Source organism: Onychomys torridus, chromosome 9 (assembly GCF_903995425.1).
Source record: "Onychomys torridus chromosome 9, mOncTor1.1, whole genome shotgun sequence".
In the NCBI taxonomy this organism is placed as follows: Eukaryota; Metazoa; Chordata; class Mammalia; order Rodentia; family Cricetidae; genus Onychomys; species Onychomys torridus.
In genome coordinates this window covers 112,161,759-112,180,330 of record NC_050451.1, presented here as the reverse complement: position 1 = coordinate 112,180,330, position 18,572 = coordinate 112,161,759, and the positions used below count along the sequence as shown (strand labels likewise).

The window sequence follows — 18,572 nt, the reverse complement described above, 5'->3', positions numbered from 1 at the left end:
GTGTCTGACTCTTGCACCAGCACAAGATCCTACCTGCTCACACTTGCCTATTCCCCAAAATTGGGATTAGGTAGGACTGTACATCCTGTTGGCTGCTGAACAAATGCAACTTGGAAGTCATTTATGTGAGAGAGAGAGAGAGAGAGAGAGAGAGAGAGAGAGAGAGAGAGAGAGAGAGAGTTAAATTTACATTGTGGTTTTCAGTTTTTATAATCGAAACACTTAGGGTCTCATCTATTACAATCTATTGTGAGACACTTGTAGTTAATGCTTTACTTATCAGCATGTGTGCTGGGTATGTGAATAAAAAAGTGAAGTACTGTATTGTGAAGATAAGACATGAGCCATGAAAGCCAACCAAGTCCTAAAATGTTCAGCTCCATATATTTATATTTGAGTTTGCTGCACCAAAGTTAGCCTTTCCCCCCATAGCTGATATGTGTTCTTCCTACCTATAAAAGCAACAATTCACCTATATGCACAAATATCAATACTACAAGTAGGAAATCTAGAGATGCCTACTTATCTACCTCCCAAAAGACAAGTTAATGTCTCCTATTATTCATTGTACTTGATTCTTCCATGTACATTTATTTTTTAAAACTTATCAAGCTTTGCTTTATTCTTCTAGGGTTTGAGTTTATACAAGACCCTGTTTTTTAAATGAAAATTGTGAGTTGTATACATAAGATCCAGTCACAAAAGGTGACAAACTCATACACACTCATATATATGAAGACAATGACAAGCTTGGGGAAAGAATAATCATACACATTATTAATTGTACTTCTGTTGGTGTGGTAAAAAATAACTCAACAAAAGCCACTAAAGAAAATGCTTATTTGGGTTCACAGTTTGAGGATACAGAAGTAGCTAGCTTCTGTTAGAAGAGAGGAAGAAGCAGTACATCATGGTAGAGAAGTTACACCAGCAAGAACTTGAGTCCAAGGGTTACATTAAAGCCACAGTCAGGAAGTAGAAATATATAAATGAATGTCCTCACATTTCTTCCTTTTAATGTCATCTTTTTAGTATAGCCCACGCAATAGTGCTGCTTTCATTAAAGGTGGGTCCTCCCACCTAAATTAACCTAATCTAGATAATCCAACACAGACACCCAGAAGCTTGTCAACTAGTTAAATCCATATTCTGTCAAGTTGACAATCAATACTATCCATTAGCACAAATCTACATACCCCTGCCTCATCTCTCACACACACAGACACACATAGACACACACACACACACACACACACACACACACACTCCTGAAAATGTAATGTGTGACTTCAATAAGTGCAAGTTGTCTCCTAGGAACTTAATCTTCAGGCTTTATTCTTGTTAAGTATATTTAATGTATTCCTCAAGAGCAGCACAGAAAGCTTCTAAACATCTACTAGAATGCGTTTGAAGGGGGATGTTAGAGAACAGGAATGATGTAGAAAACTGGCAAAATGTTATCTATATTGGCAGCAGTAGATGAACCTGAAAGCCATACCATTGGATGATATCCAGTTGGACCTGGCTACAGCAACTAGCTTCTGCTGGAAGAGAGGGAAATCAGTATGTGAGGTTCTCAATTTAATAAGTCAGATTAAGCAAACAGAGGGTTCAAGCTATGTTTTTTTTTAAGTGATGCTTTAGAACAGAGGCCAGACTAATGCACTTCTGATTAGCAATCAGCCAGTCAAAATTTCACATTCTCAAAACCATGATAGGCTTGGAAAACATCCCTTGAAAAAAGTCTCAAGAAATGGTAATTTTCCTAGTGAAGAAAATAATTATAAGTCAAGAGGAGTGTTTTATGGCTCTGGGGAATTTATCTGTATTGGCACTTGTATCCAAGGTGATTACATTTGTAGTGCATTACATATATATGTTTGTTAAAGTTCTTTATTAACTAGCTGTAGCCGTATTGACTGCAAAGATATTGTTTCATGAGGAAAGATATGGGTGGACTACATATTAAATACCCTGATGATGTTTACAAATGAATTTGAGGTATTTATTGTTTTTGAAAAATGTAGGAACCTCTCTGTCTACAAAAACAAAACAAAACACCACCAACAACCACAAAAAAGTAAATTGCTTTATTAGCTCATCTTTTGTTTTTCTTCTACTCTGTTATGCTGTGTATTGAAGAAGATGCTGATTCCACTTAATATTATTTCATAAATATTATGGCAGTTTCTATATTAAAAACTCTCTTCTTAAAATTATGTGTGATTGGCTGGGTGGTGGTGGTGCACATCTTTAATCCTAGTACTTGGGAGGCAGAGCCAGGTGGATCTCTGTGAGTTTGAAGCCAGCCTGGTCTACAGAGTGAGATCCAGGACAGGTACCAAATTACACAGAGAAACCCTGTATTGAAAAAACAAAAAAAAAAGTATGATTGAAGTATAATACCCACTCACAAGAGCAGAGCTAACTACATACAACTTAATGAATGTTGTCTTAGTTAGGGTTTCTAGTACTGCAACAAAACACTGTGACCAAAGAGGAAGTTGGGGAGGAAAGAGTTTATTTGTCTTACACTTCCATATTGCAATTTACCACCAATGGACAGTAACTTAAACAGGACAGGAACCTGAAGAGGCAGATCTTATGGAGGCATTTTATCAACTGAGGTTACCTCCTTTCACATAGCTCTAGTTTGTATGTCAAGTTGGCTGTAGTGGGTAGCCATCCCAGCATTGGCCTGGAAGTTCCAACCCCCATTGAGGCTTCCTAATGGTCATGCCCACAAGGCGGGGCTGAGGGAGGAAGCTGAAGACCCAGGATCCAGAGGAGAGGTCTCTCTTGGTTCTGGGACACTGGATGCAGGAGGTAGACCGAGCAGAGTTCTCCAGAGAACACTGCCGGATTGCGTCATACCTTTGCCAGACCCTACAACCTATCCCTTCATTTATAAGTTACCCCACAAAATAAACCTCCATTTTAACTATGTGGAGTGGCCTTAATAATTTCACCAATAGTTGGCATTAAGATTAGCCAGTACAAACACAGAGTTCACAGACAGATTTATGCAAATACCACCTAGATGAAGAATAGACTAGCAGGTCCTCAGAAACCTCACCCACAGTCACTAAATCCTACAGCCAAGCACCCTCTTGATAGCTAACACAGTAGATGAGTTTCTTCTGTTTGTAGATTTTATAAAGCAACTCATACTACATATATTTTGCCTGGCTTTCTTACTTAGGATTATATTTAGGGATTCAGTCATGTTATCTCTGGTCATATTTCATTAGATTTGAAGTGATGCCCCTGTTTTTCCTTATTTTCTTAATTTCAGCTTTTCTCTTGCATAATTCTGTGGAGATGTATTAAATGTTGTTAGTCTTTTTTAAAGCTACTTTCAGCTTAGTTGATTTATTTTTATTGAGTTTTTATGCTGTGTAAGTTTCTATTCTTTAATTTTATCATTTTTTACTCTTTTATATATATGTATGTGTATAATTTTTTATTAAAAAATATTTTCTTTCTTTTTATATACCAACCCCCATAGCCCCTTCCTCCTCTTCTTCCACTCCCCCCTTCTTCCCCTATCCCACTGCCATGCCTTCCTCATAGACAGTAAGACTCCCCCTTGGGTAGTCAACACAGGCTGTTGTACCATGTTGGGGCCAGACCTAGGCTCTGCCTCCTGCATCAAGGCTGAGTAAGGCTTTGTACCATAGGGAATGAGGTTTAAAAAGCCAGTTTGTATACCCAGGGTAAGTGCTGGTCCCATTTCCAGGGGACCCACAAACACATCAATTCATGTAACTTTCACCCACATTCAGAGGGCCTAATTCAATCAGTCCCATGCAGGTTCTCCAGTGGTCAGTCCAGAGTCTATAAACTCCCATTAGCTTGGGTCAGCTATTTCTGTGGTTTTTCCCATTATGATTTTGACCCTCCTTGCTCTTAATCCTTCTTCCCTCTCCTCAACTGAACTCCAGGATCTTGGCCAAGTGCTTGGATGTGGGTCTCTGCATCTGCTTCCATCAGTCAATGGACATTTGGTCAAACATGTTCATGAAAGCATTATTTGTAATGGCTAAAACCTAGAAACAACCTAGATACACTTTAACAGAAGAATGGATAAAGAAAATGTGGTACATTTACACAATGGAGTATTATACAGTGGTAAAAAGCAATGTCATCATGAAATTTGTAGACAAATGGATGGAACTAGAAATAAATCATCCTGAGTAAGGTAACTCAGACCCAGAAAGACAAACACGGTATGTATTCACTCAAAAGTGAATGTTAGAATCAAAGCACAGGCTGAAATCTACAACCCCAGAAAAGCTATGTAAAGAGGAGGACACTAAGAGGGACACACATGGATCACCCCAGGAAGGGGGAAGGGTTAAGATCTTCTGGGCAAACTGAGAGATGGGGATTGAGGAGAGGGAATGGAAGAGGAGGGGAGGTGGGAACATAGGGGAGGGACAGGGAGGGAGCAATGAAAGAGATATATTTATTTTCAACAATCCAATTTAAAAAAAATGGGCCACAGAGCTAAACAGAAAATTCTCAAAGGAAGAATTTCAAATGGCTGAAAGACCAATTGCTCAGCATCCTTAGTCATCAGAGAGATGCAAATCAAAATGACTCTGAGATACCACCTTACACCTGTCATAATGGCTAAGATCAAAAACACTGAAGACAGCTTATGTTGGAGAGGATGTGGAGCAAGGGGAACAGTCCTTCACTGTTGGTGGGATTGCGAAATTGTACAGCCACTTTGAAAATCAGTGTGGCAGTTTCTCAAAAAATTGGGAATCAAATCTACCTCAACACCCAGCTATACCACTCTTGGGCACATATCCAAGGAATGCTCAATTATGCCACAGAGACACATACTCAACTATGTTCATACAGCATTATTTGTAATAGCCAGAACCTGGAAACAACCTAGATGCCCCTCAACTGAAAAATGGATTAAGAAAATGTGGTACATATAAACTACTCAGCAGAGAAAAACAATGACATCATGAAATTTTCAGGCAAATGGATAGAACTATAAAATATCATCCTGAGTGAGGTAACCCAGACTCAGAAGTACAAACATAGTATGCACCCACTCCTAAATGGGTACTAGATGTAAAGTAAAGGCTAACCAGACACAACCCACAACTCCAGAGAAGCTAGCTAACAAGACCCAAAGGAAGATTAATGGATCGCCTTGGAAAGGGGAAATAGATGAGATCTCCATGAGTAAACTAGGGATGAGGGGTGAACAATGGAGGATAGGGGTTAGGGGATGAGAACATAAAGGAATTGGATGGTTGAGATGGAACAGGGAGGGAGTGGGAAAGCAATGAAAGAGATACCATGATAGAGGGAGATATCATGGAGATAGAGAGAACCTGGTGCTAGGGAAGTTCCCAGGAATCCCCAAGGATGACCCCAGCTTAGACTACTAGAAATAGTGGAGAGGGTGCCTGAATTGAGCTGGCTTACCCCAGTGATCAGAATGGTGAATACACTGTCATCACAGAGCTTTTCTCCAATGACTGATGGAAGCCGATGCAGAGATCCACAGCCAAACACCAGGCAGAGCTCCAGGAGTCCAGTCAAAGAGAGAAAAGAGGGATTCTATGAACAAGTGCATCAAGATCATGATGGGGAAACCTGCAGAGATGACCAAACTAATGGTTGGATCAATGGCTGTGGAGCCTGCATAGGACTGGACTAGGCCCTCTGCTTGGTAAAATAGTTGTTTAGCTTGATTTGCTTGGGGGTCCCCCTGGTGGTAGGATCAGAATCCATCCCTGATGCAAGAGCTGGCTTTTTGGAGTCCACTACCTATGACAGGACACCTCATATAGCCTTGAGGCAGGGGGAAGTGCTTGGATTTGCTTCTACTGGATGCCATACCTTCTTGTGGGGTGGGGGAGGCTAAGAGGGTGGGAGGAGGGAAGAGGGGTATCTTTCATTGATGTGTAAAATGAATGAAAAAATTTCCATAAATAAATAAATAAATAAATAAATAAATAAATAAAAGAGATATCTTGACAGAGTGTACCATTAAGGTGATTGGGAGAAATCTGCAGCTAGGGAAAACCCCAGGAACTTAAGATTGTCCTCAGCTAAGACTCATAACAATGGTAGAGAGGGTTCTTGAGCTTGCCTTTCCCTGTACTCAGATTGGTGTCTACCCTTATTGTCATCATATTCCCTACTATTTTCTTTAGAGAAAACTTTGCCTTTCATATGGACAGAACTCAGACTATAAAGTTATGTTCACTGGCTTTAGGGTTTTGAGGAATTTAAGTATGTATGCAGTTCAGCTGTAATTATGGTTTTGGTCAAATTGTGTAGAACTGCTGGGTTATAGTTTAATCAGCTATATAAATTATTTTTATGTCCCATTGTGATTCCTTCTTTTAACCATGATTATTTAAAAGTGCTTGTTTATTTTAAATGTATCAAGGAACTTTCTAGTTATCTTTTCATAACAGTAAATTACTAAATTTCTGCTGTGGGATGTTCTGTATGTCAAATGTGTTGCTCTGATTGGTTAGTAAATAAAACACTGGCCAGTAGCCAGGCAGGAAGTATAGGCAGGACAAGCAGAGAGTAGAAGGCAGGAAAGTGGAAGGCTGAGGCAGAGAGACACTGCCAGCCACTATCATGACAAGCAACATGTAAAGATACTGGTAAGACACAAGCCATGTGGCAATTTATAGACTAATAGAAATGGGTTAATTTAAAATATAAGAACAGCTAGTAAGAAGCCTGAACCATTAGGCCAAACATATAAATGTTTGTCTAATATAAGTGTCTAAGTGATTATTTTATAAGTGGGCTGTTGAACTGCCAGGGCTTGGTGGGACCTGGAGAGAAAACTCTAGCTACAAATTTCAAGGTGAAGTCTAATATAATCAGTGAACAAATGAAATACGACAATGAAACAAAATGTTTACTTTTCAGTACTGGGAAGATTTTTTTGTTAATTACATCAATTTTGTTAATTATGTTAACTATATTTTCTATTTTTAAAACTTATTTTCTTGCATGTGTGTGTGTGTGTGTGCGCGCGCGCGCGCGCACGCGCGTATGGAGGCCAAAGTGGGACATTAAGTGTCTTCCTCTGTTCTTATCCTCCTTATGACCCTTGTGTAGGGCTTCTCACAGATGCTAGTCAATTTAGCTAAGCTGCCTAGTTTGTTAGTTCTCAAGTTATACCCTCCTCTACTACCCAGCACCAGAGTTGTAGGCATCTGGAGCCATATCTGGATTTTACCTAGATGATGGAATTTCTAACTTAGTCCTCAAGTTTGCACAACAAAGTACTCTTACATAACAAAGACCTAAATTATTTTCTTATCTCCAATTTTGTCAGTTCTGAGATAAGTATAAAAATAAGAAATACAATGACTTACTTTTTATTCAAGTATGATTAGATAATTCTTAAGTATATTTAAATAAAATGAAGACAGAAATAGTGATGTGTTAAGAAATATCAATGAAATTAGGATATTTTCTGTGTCTCATTTTCAAACAGTTTTTGCTTTCACATTTTCTAAATTGTAATATCATTGAGTTACCTGTAGGAACACCTTATTTTAATGAACTTGCTTTTTGTTTTAAGGTGCACATTGCTATTAGCACAATACTAATTTCCTTTGATTTGGTGTTTTTATGAATTCATCTTTCAAAATTTCAACTTTCTATATTTTAATATATGAAATAAACTCTGAAAATCTAATTAAAATAGTCTACTTAACACTTCACCAATTTTCTAGTGTACTTGAATTTTGATCCTGCGGTTTCAATAATTCATTTTCTCTGTCTTCAACTCTGTTCATTTGCTTTGTTTTTCTGTATTTTTATTTATGAAGAATAGTGTTTTATCTTTCCATTTTCTACCATTACTATCATGTAATTAAGTCAATATAAACTATTCTCAAAATTATCTTGTGTCACCCCACCAATTACTCACTTATAGTCTACCTAAATGTGAATACATTTCACTTTCAATAATACACTTGCAACTTAATACAGTTAATCTTAATCTCTTTAATTTTTATTTCTTATCATGCTTTTATTTCTATCTTGAAACCTTAGAAATATTGTTTATCGTTTAATGCATTAAGCCTTTAGTTATTTCAATAAAGTCCACTTGTTATAAATTCTGTCAGTAGTGTATGGTGTGTGTGTGTGTGTGTGTGTGTGTGTGTGTGTGTGTGTGTATAAAGATGTGTCTTTTTTGCTTTTCTTTTTGAGGACTTTGTACTAGGCTCACAATTCTAGGCTAGAAGCTGTTTTCTCTCACCATTTTAGTGATGTCATTTTATTTTTTTCTCACTTCCATTAGTTTGTCTTCACATTTCAGCTATAATCTCATTTCTGCTTATTTGAAGTTGATATGTTTCATTATCCTCTGGTTATTTTTCAGATTTCCTTTTATCTTTATTTCAAGCATTTTATCCAATGTGCTAGGATTTTGTTTTAATATGTTTTAAACATGGGTCTCAGCTTCTGATAAATATTAGGTAACAGCATTGGAACTCTTTATTTCACCATCTCTCACCTCTGCCTATATACATGTAAGTCATAAACACATTGTTCCAAGTTTCACATGTTCTTGGAACTTTTCTAACATTTCTTGTTCCTCCTTCTCCTCGTCTTCTTCCTCTTCCTTCACCACCTCCTCCTCTTCTTCCTCTTTTCCTCCTGCTCCACCTCCCAGTCCTGCTCATTCTTCCCCTCCTCCTCTTCTTACTCTTCCTCTTTTCCTCCTGTTCCTCCTCCTCCTCCTTCTCTTCATCTTGTCTGGTTATTTTCAATTGAGTTAGTTCCCATTTATTTACTGTTTTCTTTTGCTGTTGAACTTAACAATGGAATTGTTTTCCCCTGGACAAGTTTCTTGTTCAATTTTAGACCATCTTTGTGAATAATTTTGTTCTTTGATTAGATCTCCAACTTCTTATTTATTTATTTATTTATTTATTTATTTATTTATTTATTTGCTTGTTTGTTTATTGGGTTTTGAGACAGGGTTTCTCTGTGTAGCTTTGGAGCCTGTCCTGGAACTCACTCTGTAGACCAGGCTGGCCTCGAACTCAGAGATCCGCCTGGCTCTCCCTCCCGAATGCTGAGATTAAAGGTGTGTACCATCATCACCTGGCAGCCAATATCTCCTTGGTTTTACGAAATATATTCATTTTAATCTATGTGCCTTTAACATTTTCTTATTCTCTCTAAATTTATTTGTGCTTTCTTTGGTAAACTTCCTAATTTTTATTGAGTGTTGGTATTTTGAATAAAAAAATAAAATAAGAGACTCTCTAAGATTTTATCTTTTGTAGAGATGGATATATATATATATATATATATATATATATATATATATATATATATATTATATGAGAATATGTACATACCCATATGTTTGTAGGTAAAACTAGGATATAGTAAGGACCTAAAGCTCTAATTTTATCTAGTATGAAATATATTTAAAGTTGGTTTTTATTTGTGTGAATGATTCTCTCACTTCCTCACTCCCTCCCTGCCTCCCTCTCTCCCCACAGTGTGTTTGTGTGTGTGTGTTCATTAGCTTACCTCTTCCTTCTTGATTTTGGTTTGTGTATAGGTTTACAAACATTCTGACAAAGAGCTTTGGTATTTGTCATCATTACTTTAAACTCCAATTTTGGTGTCTTTAGTAATATATAGAACAAAATGCTCTAATCTAGATTTTTAACTTTCTTATACCTTTGGTATAGGACATTCTGAAGAGAGTGATGTCTAACACAGGGCACTGAGATTTCTCCTTCTGCCTGCTTACTTCTCCTTCTGAGCATTGCTCCTTCAAGTCCTTTGTGTCTTCCCACCCTTCTTAGGAGATCTGTTCCTTTTTGTTCCTGATTTCCTGGATACAGAAAGGAAATCATTACAGTGGCAAAAATTGAGAATTTTGTGTTATGTCAGTTATGATCAAGACTTCAGATCAAATTTCCAGAGCATTTGAAATTTTAAGAAGAAAGATCTTGGCCAGGTTTTGACCAAACAATCTTTCCTAATATATCTATTGAATCTACATTCAGTTGTAATTTCTGGTGAAATCTGGGGCAAAGAGGGATATTTTTGTCAACAATTGTTTCTGAGTATATGTCTTTTATGTGTTGTGTGTTTCATGCTATTATGCTTCTGACATTGCCAAAGGAGATTATTTTAAGTCTTTTGTGTTCTGTTGCAAAAATTAGGTTATACTTTAGCTCATTTCCTGGCAGTTGCTAAGAGCAACCATGTTGTAGATTATCAAACCACTTTCCAGAACATTGAAAGTCTGTGAATTCCCCTGAAAAATTCAGTGTAAAGATTTGTGTGTAATCTAATTTAGTTTTAGCTCTTAATGTTTACAAGGAAGAGGGAATAAAAGATCTGCTATCCATCAAGGCAACACTGTTTTCTAAGTCCAAACACTCATGAAAAACTGCAATAGTCCTAACAAGAAACCTAAACATTTTCACTATAATGTTTTTAGTACATTTTTATGTGAATACTGGTTTAAGTCCCACCCCCAATGATCTGCATATTGGAGAGTGTTTTCTTATTAGAGGTGTGTTATCTTACACATATGATTCCTTATTTTCCAAGTAATTTAATTTGCATCTCTGTATTAAACTTATCCCTGAAGGATGTAGGACTCAAATGGAATAAAACATATGAGTGGCTTTGTAAACCATCAGATTCCATGCTTGTGCCAAGTGAGGAGCAACCATAGAATGGGACAAAAATGTACACTGTATTCAAAAATGAATTACACAAACCACAATATAATCCCTTCACATCAAATTTTCTCTCCCACAAATATTAATGTAATTCAGTTTGAAAATATGGGTTGGAAGAAAAAGGTAAATAAATTTACCTTTATGTTTCTTTACTTTATTTGAACTATAATATAATTTATTATATCCTCCCTTGATAAAATTAAAAAAATCATCTATTATCAATTTATTTTAAGTACCTTAATCCCAAAATATAGATAAGACTACAAGAATGTCAACCTCCTATTATGCACTCATTATTGGTAATTGACAGTCTAAGTAAGAAAGAATTCTTGTTTCTTTTGATGACTTGATTTACAGTGATATGGTATAGCAGATACCATTTCAAATAACACACACACAGAGATATATACCAGTATGTCAACCCTCACATGTTCCTAGACAACAAAAATAAAGACAGCTTTCTAACAAAACATCACTTTTAATCTCTTCATCCCAAAAGGAAATAAACACATTTCTTTGCCACTGAGATCTCCTCCCTTTGACTGTGGTGTTTAGCTCCCTTGGGTGAGCACAGTTTTCTACACTATAGAGTAAAATTCATAAATCTCTCAAGGAATGGTTTAAAGGGGTCATACTAGTTGAACTGGAATTTTGACAAATACAGTTTTAAAACAGATAAGACCTAAGTATAATTTTGATAGTCATAAAATTTGTACTAAGGAGTTGTCCTAGTTTTCTTAATATTGCTGTGCTAAAATACTCTAAACAAAAGCAACTTAGGGGAGGAAAGGATATATTCCACTTACACTTCCAGGACACAATATGTCACCAAAGGCAAGAACTTAAACAGTGTTGTATAACAGATTTTCTCTAGGTATACACAAAACACACACACACAGACACACACACACACAGACACACACACACACCCCATTCCAGAAAGGTAGCCCAAGATAGATCAAAGTAATGATTGCATCAACATTTAATTTGTTGAACTAATATTTTTAATGGGTTACCAGCAGGAGTACGGGTGAGGGATTATGTAGAAGTAGTAGGGATCCTTCAAAAGCAGCTACATTAACAGAAATCCCACACCAACATGGATGATAACCTAAAAACTGTAACCCAGAAGCCCACTATACAGCTCATAGGCAGATCCATATTTCTAGTGTCTTTCTTCCTTCACTTCTCCTGGTCAGTCTCCACCTTCAGCAACTGTTTACTCCATTTTACTCTGTTGCTAAGGGCCTTTAAGAACCTTGCAATATTTTGTTCTCCCAGACTGTGAGATTTTACTCATCTGCTGTTTACCAACTGAGTCTGGTGACCATCTCTTTTCTTCTTGGAGCAAATATTTCAGTCAAAAGAGAATACTACAATTCAGAGGAATGTGTCTTACAACAAACAGAACCTGAACCAGAAACCATGGGAAGACACTGCTTACTGGTTCATTCTCTGGCTCATAGTCAACTGACTTTCTTTAATAGCCAGGAACCACCTATCAAGGGATGGTGCTACTTACTGTGGGCTCAGCCTACCCATGTCACAATCATCAGATTTTTTTTCTACTTCTCAGTGTAAAATATAGGAACTTGCCTCTGTGGATTAATGCATTTCTGTCCTGTACACTTAAATTTGCTAGTTGTTTATCTTGTAAAGTTGCATATGTGCCTCGCTGTTAAGTGAATGAGAGCCATTACTTTTCATCCATTATTAAAATATTTTGTCTTTTTGAGCAAGTTTTTGGATAACATGAGAAAACATGATTTATCTAGGAAAAAGAAACAACTTGTTTTTTCCTGTACAAAACCAACTTTGAACAAGTGAACTATAGTGTGAAATATAGGAGCAAAGAAAGAAGTAGTAGGTAAAGAGATACATTTGATAGGACTGCATGTTGGAATGGATTCCCTTATTTTATATTTGTAAAGAATATTTTAAAGAAATTAAAGGATCACACTGGCTTCAAAGAGAACTGAAATCTCAAGGATTTTCTTACAAATTGGACAACGGATTTGTAAAAAGTAATATATTTCCTAAATAAGCATTAGATGATTAATTTTGTATAAGATCTGTGATGCATATAACCACAACAAAAATACAACAACAGGAAGTTACTTAGACACTGGTTTCAGTGGGAACGGTTTAAAGTGAGGAGGGTTAGCTGAGTAGTAAGATGTGTATGTTCACCTGCCTCTACCTTGTCCTTGCTAACCCTGTGTTCATGAGTATGTATATGGAGTGTGTATGTATGGAGAAGGTTGTATGTGCATGCTTATATGAATGTGGTCACACCTGTGTATATATGCACATGCATACAAGTGGAGGCCCAAGGTTGTTTAGAATTATCTTCTATCACCCTGTCATGTTATTTAGTGAGGTAGGGTTTCTCAGTCAAACCCAGAACTCTTCAATATGGCTAATCTTCCTATCCTGTTTGCTCTGAGAGATTCACTTATGAGGCTGGAATTGCAGCTGATCCTGACATCCACCCATTGTTTATTTTGTGTGTGTGTGTGTGGGGGGGGAGGGTTCTGGGTATCTGAGCCTGCAAGGCAATGCTTTAATCACTGAGCTATCTCCCTAGCCTTTCTCTTTGCTCTTGACTGTGTATGGGATATGACTAGCTACCAGTTCTTGCTACCTTGATTTCCCTGTTATATGATAGGTGGTAACTTGGAATTGTGAGCTAAAATTAACCCATTCACTTAAGTTGATTTTTGTAGGTTATTTTATCACAGCAATAGAAATGAAGCTAGTATACTCTGTTTCACCGTCTGTCAAATATTCTATAATTATCCTTGGGGAGACTCAATAGCCCATGATAATTCCACTAGCCTGGTCCTCCAATTTATCTGCTGAGACTCCTGAACCTTGTAATGTCACCTGTTTATTAATATTGAGAATTAGAATATAGGCAGTTTTAGAGGACCATTTTGACCACACAGGAAGAGGTAATCACAAGTAATAGAACACAGTTAATGCTGCAGTGACATTGAAATAAGGTGGACTGGCTGGTTTCATGCAGCTCCAGATGCAGGAGACAGGAAAGCTCCATGATAAGATAACAAATACATAGATGATTTAAGGCTGAAGAGGAAACAACCATTTGTGGCCAGTGGGTAGCTAATGTGATCAGCCAACCTCTGTAAAATTCCATCCCATAATGTCTAGCTCCTACACAGCTCAGAGCTATGTATTTGCTACTGGCCCACTGTCCCCACTTCAGAGAGAAGCTGTACTACCAACAATATGGTCACACATTTTAATGACATTCATAATATCCAACAGTGCAGCAACTGGAAAACAAACATAAGCCAACTACATAGGACCCTGCCTCTTGTCTTCTTGAATTTATTGCCATACTATTTCCTCAGCATATTTTTAGATTCTGTTCTACTAGAACAAACCAGACTCCCAAGGTTTGGATACTTGCACACTGTTTTTAGACTCATTCCTTGACAATGCTCCCCACTCCTTAAAGTACTGGGTGAGATTTCCATAGCATCCTGTGACATTGGTTAGCTGGTATTTTATGTCAATTTTACATAGGACTCTTAGAATCTATGACTTACCTCAAACTACCCAGTGTGGTGGTATTGTGTTTCCCAAAATATTGTGCACCCTAATAAATTTATCTGGGGTCAGAGAACAGACAGCCACTAGATACCCAGGCTAGAAAATGGTGGCACTCACACCTTTAATCCTAGCATTCCAGAGACAGAAATCCCTCTGGATCTCTGTGAGTTCAAGGCCACATTGGAAACAGCCAGGCGTGGTGACACACACCTTTAATCCCAAGAAGTGAGCCTTTAATCCCAGGGAGTGGTGGCAAAAACAGAAAGATATATAAGGCATGAAGACCAGAAACTAGAAGCATTTTGGCTGGTTAAGCTTTTAAGCTTTTAGCAGCACAGTTCAGCTGAGATTCATTCTGGATAAGGACTAAGAGGCTTCCAGTCTGAGGAAACAGGATCAGCTGAGGAATTGGCAAGAGGAGGTGGCTGTGGCTTGTTCTGTTTCTCTGTTCTTCCAGCATTCACCCCAATACCTGGCTCAAGTTTGATTTTATTAATAAGACCTGTTAAGATTCTTGCTACAAGCTGAATGATCCAATTGAAGTGTTATTCCCACTGTACTACAGGGAGACAGGCCACAGCCAAATGTTAGGTTTTGTTCCTGGAAACTATAGGATGGGTCTGGGGACAGACTGCCTCCTAGTTTTCTGCCAATTCATTTTCCCTTAAGCCAGTTAACACTGAAGTGGGGGTTTTCTGAGGCATGGTAGTGAGTCATAAGAAGCCTAATTCCTTGTGCTTCACATGTTCAATGGCCCATGTAATTATAAAGTACAGAGATTTCCTCTCTGCTTGTAAGAGAATTACCATGTTAAGAATGTCTTTATCTTAATTAGGTTTTACCAGGCCTTTCTAACAGCCACATGTGGCTAAACAGTAAATAAAGTGGAAAAGAAAATTTTCTTTTGTTTCCAAAACATGCTAAAGGACTTACAAAGAAACTTTCATGTTAAGTGTCTTGCTGTAATTTATGATACTTTGCTTTTGGAGAAAACTAAGGGTTTACATGAGGGGTACATTTTTTTTAAGACAAATATCATGTGCACAAAATAAATGTACTTTTTTTGTTTGTTTGTTTGTTTTTTGTTTTTCGAGACAGGGTTTTTTCCCATGTACTTTTGGTGTGTGTCCTTGATCTCAGTCTATAGACCAGTCTGGCCTCTAACTCATAGAGATCTACCTGGCTCTGCCTCCTGAGTGCTGGGATTAAAGGTGTGTGCCACTGCCGCCTGGCAAAGGTACTTCTTTTTAAGTTTGGCTTTGAGTTGTCCGTCCTTATTGTTTCCTTGTTATTTAAGCTCCATATGTCTTTAACCTTAGTCACTGATCCTCTTTTTTATAATTCTGTCAAATAATTGGTTTTTTAATACTATGTCCCAGTCTCCTTACTTCTGACACACAGTACACTGACCTCACACATTCATCTCCCATCTCTCACCTTATTCCTGTTTATGATTTTCTTTGTCTGATTTCATGATTTTTTTTCTCAGTGCTGCCATTTAAGAAAGAGGTTTTCCTCATCTGACAGCTACCCTTTGGCAGGACAGTAACAAAATCATCATTGAACCCCAAACTTCTCAGTAAAGCTCTGGAATTGGCACATCAACATCTTCCTGACATGAATCAAATTATGTATCAGAACTTCAACATGGTATTTTACACCTAGAGGAACAATGCCTGTTTTCCTGTTTTTGCTTGTATATTTTATTGCCTAAAAATAATTTAATGCTAGAATATTAATGATGGCTTTTCAAATATACAAGTGAGGGTCTGAGAAGAAGGCTCAGTTGGTAATTTGTTTGCCTTGGAAGTACAAGGACATGAGTTGAATCCTTAACTCTCACATTAAAAAATGGCACATATGCACACACATGAACAAATGTACATTAATAATTTATATACACATAAACACATACATGTATAAAAAATGAAAAAAAAGAAAACACTCCAAAAGATACCTTTTTCCCTAACAAGGATGACAAATGACCATTACGTAAGAAGGAGATACTGAGGCAGACCTTTGATGAAAAGTCATGTTTTGGCAGGTGTGGAGACTTAGTTGATAATTTGAATAAAGAAGTGTCTAACAACCCTAAAAGCATGTTCACAAACACAAATCAGGATGGTAAAGCTGGGTAATTCCAGAGCTATGAACATCTGGAACTTAGAACACACCCACTCCCTTCTACCTGTGCAAATCCTAGCTGTTCTCTGATTCAGATTTTCTTTACATTTCACCTGGTGAGAGCTATAGATGCAGACAGATATATATCATCCATCAGAAATTCTGAGGTCAAATGGGCACACAGAAAATCCACCTTTATTTTTCTTTATCTATTGAAACATCACTTGGTATTTAGCATTTGATTAGTGGTTTGCAACCTATTATCCAAACGTGGGAAGGATATATGTCTTCAGAAACATCAGCAAGGTCTTTATATAATGAAAGACCTGAACATGAAAAAGACATTGTATAATTCCCTAACATTAAAAAATTCTACAGAATGCATTGTGCTAATGTTGAGACAGAAAGTCAGGGCTAAATTTGGTTCTTCAAAACATTGGGAAATGGGAGGTACAGAAAAAAAATGTTCTCATATTTAGCTACATAGCTTAAAATTATTTATTTATGTTTGCCTTTATCTTACTCATTATTAGTGTGTGTGTGTGAGGTCAGAAGACAACTAGTTGAAGGTAGTTTTCTCCTTCTACCATGTGGGCCCTGGGGGATTGAACTCAGGTTGTCTGCAAGCACTTTTACCTATTGGCCTATCTTGCCATCCTTACATAGTTGTTTTTTGGTTTTTGTTTGTTTGTTTGTTTGTTTTTTGTCAGAGACAGGGTTTCTCTGTGTAGCTTTGGAGCCTTTCCTGGATCTCGCTCTATAGTCCAGGTGGGCCTCTAACTCACAGAGATCTATCTGGCTTTGCATTCTGAGTGCTATGATTAAAGGTGTGTGCCACCACCACCTGGCCCATAGTTTTTCAATATCTCTAAGTTGCCAACTTTTGTAGTTAAGCCTTATTTTTCATTGGCACTATTTATATAAGTATGCTAGAGATATCTTAATGGAAAGTCACAGCCTGGGACTTACACAGAAATGCATTTTCTCACAGTTATAGCAGCTGAAAGGCTGATGCCATGATCTTGACCAGGTTAGTTATTCCTGAGCATCTTCCCATTGCTTGTATAAGGTTGCTTCTTCCTGTGTTCTCACACAGTCTCCCTCTGTGATACTTTGTGTCTTAATCTCATCTTATAAAGACATCAGTCCTACTGTAATCAAGCCTTTCCTAAGGTTCTCACATATAAATGAGATGTTTAAATGTTGTGTTTCCAAAGGCAGTCACATGATGAATTATTGGAGGCTTAGTACTGTCATGTGTGATTTGGGTGGTCACACAATAAAGTTTCCATTTGAGGTTCACCTCACCACATAGAATTAAAAAATTTACATCTTCTATGCAATGTTGCTGTTCATTAGGAACACTTGAAAAGCACTGGGTCTCAGAGGTTAAGAGCACTACCTATTGTGGATGCTCCAAGTTTGGTTCTCACCATGAATTCCAAGGAGTTACACCCAACAACTTTTTACTTGGGCTCTAAGGAATCCAACACCATCTTCTAGCTCTTGCTGACACTTGTACATATTTAGCACATAAACCTCCACTCCCCCCTACACACACATATAATAAAAAATAAAATGAGATTAAATTTAAGTTCTCCACCTTTGAATATATCTGGAAATGCTAATTTTTTAACTGCATGAGCACACTTTAGAAAATAATGACGGATTTAAAGCATCATTGTTTTCTATTTTCATACATGTTATATGCTGTTCCATCACAACTGCTTAGATTAATCTCCTATGGAAATAATAATAGCAAAATCTTGAATTACCCAAAGTCATAGGATTAAAAAAAAAAACCTCCCCTTTTTACAGCACAAATTTTAATTTTCAAACATGTGTGTGTGTGTGTGTGTGTGTGTGTGTGTGTGTGTGTATAAATATACTGCATTAACATTCTGTAAAAAAAAAAAAACTAAGGAATTTGGATTTGGGAATCAAAAAATACTTGGAATACAACCAAGTACTTTTTTTTTTCCATTTATAAACTTAAGATTTGTTTTTTACCAAGCATCTGTTTTGTAAAAAATAATAGTTTACTCTTACAAACAGTTAATAATGTTCTCTAAAATGAAACTTTAGCAGGTCATTGCTTAATTAAGTAAAATGAGACAAAACATGTTTTTAATCTCT

General features: G+C 37.1%; 1 protein-coding gene across 5 annotated transcripts in view; it reads left to right on the top strand.

The window, feature by feature from the left end:
* Fgf14 (fibroblast growth factor 14) overlaps positions 1-18,572 on the top strand; it is a 691,414-nt gene that overhangs the window by 448,869 nt on the left and 223,973 nt on the right. The gene's annotated exons all lie outside the window — the stretch shown is intronic.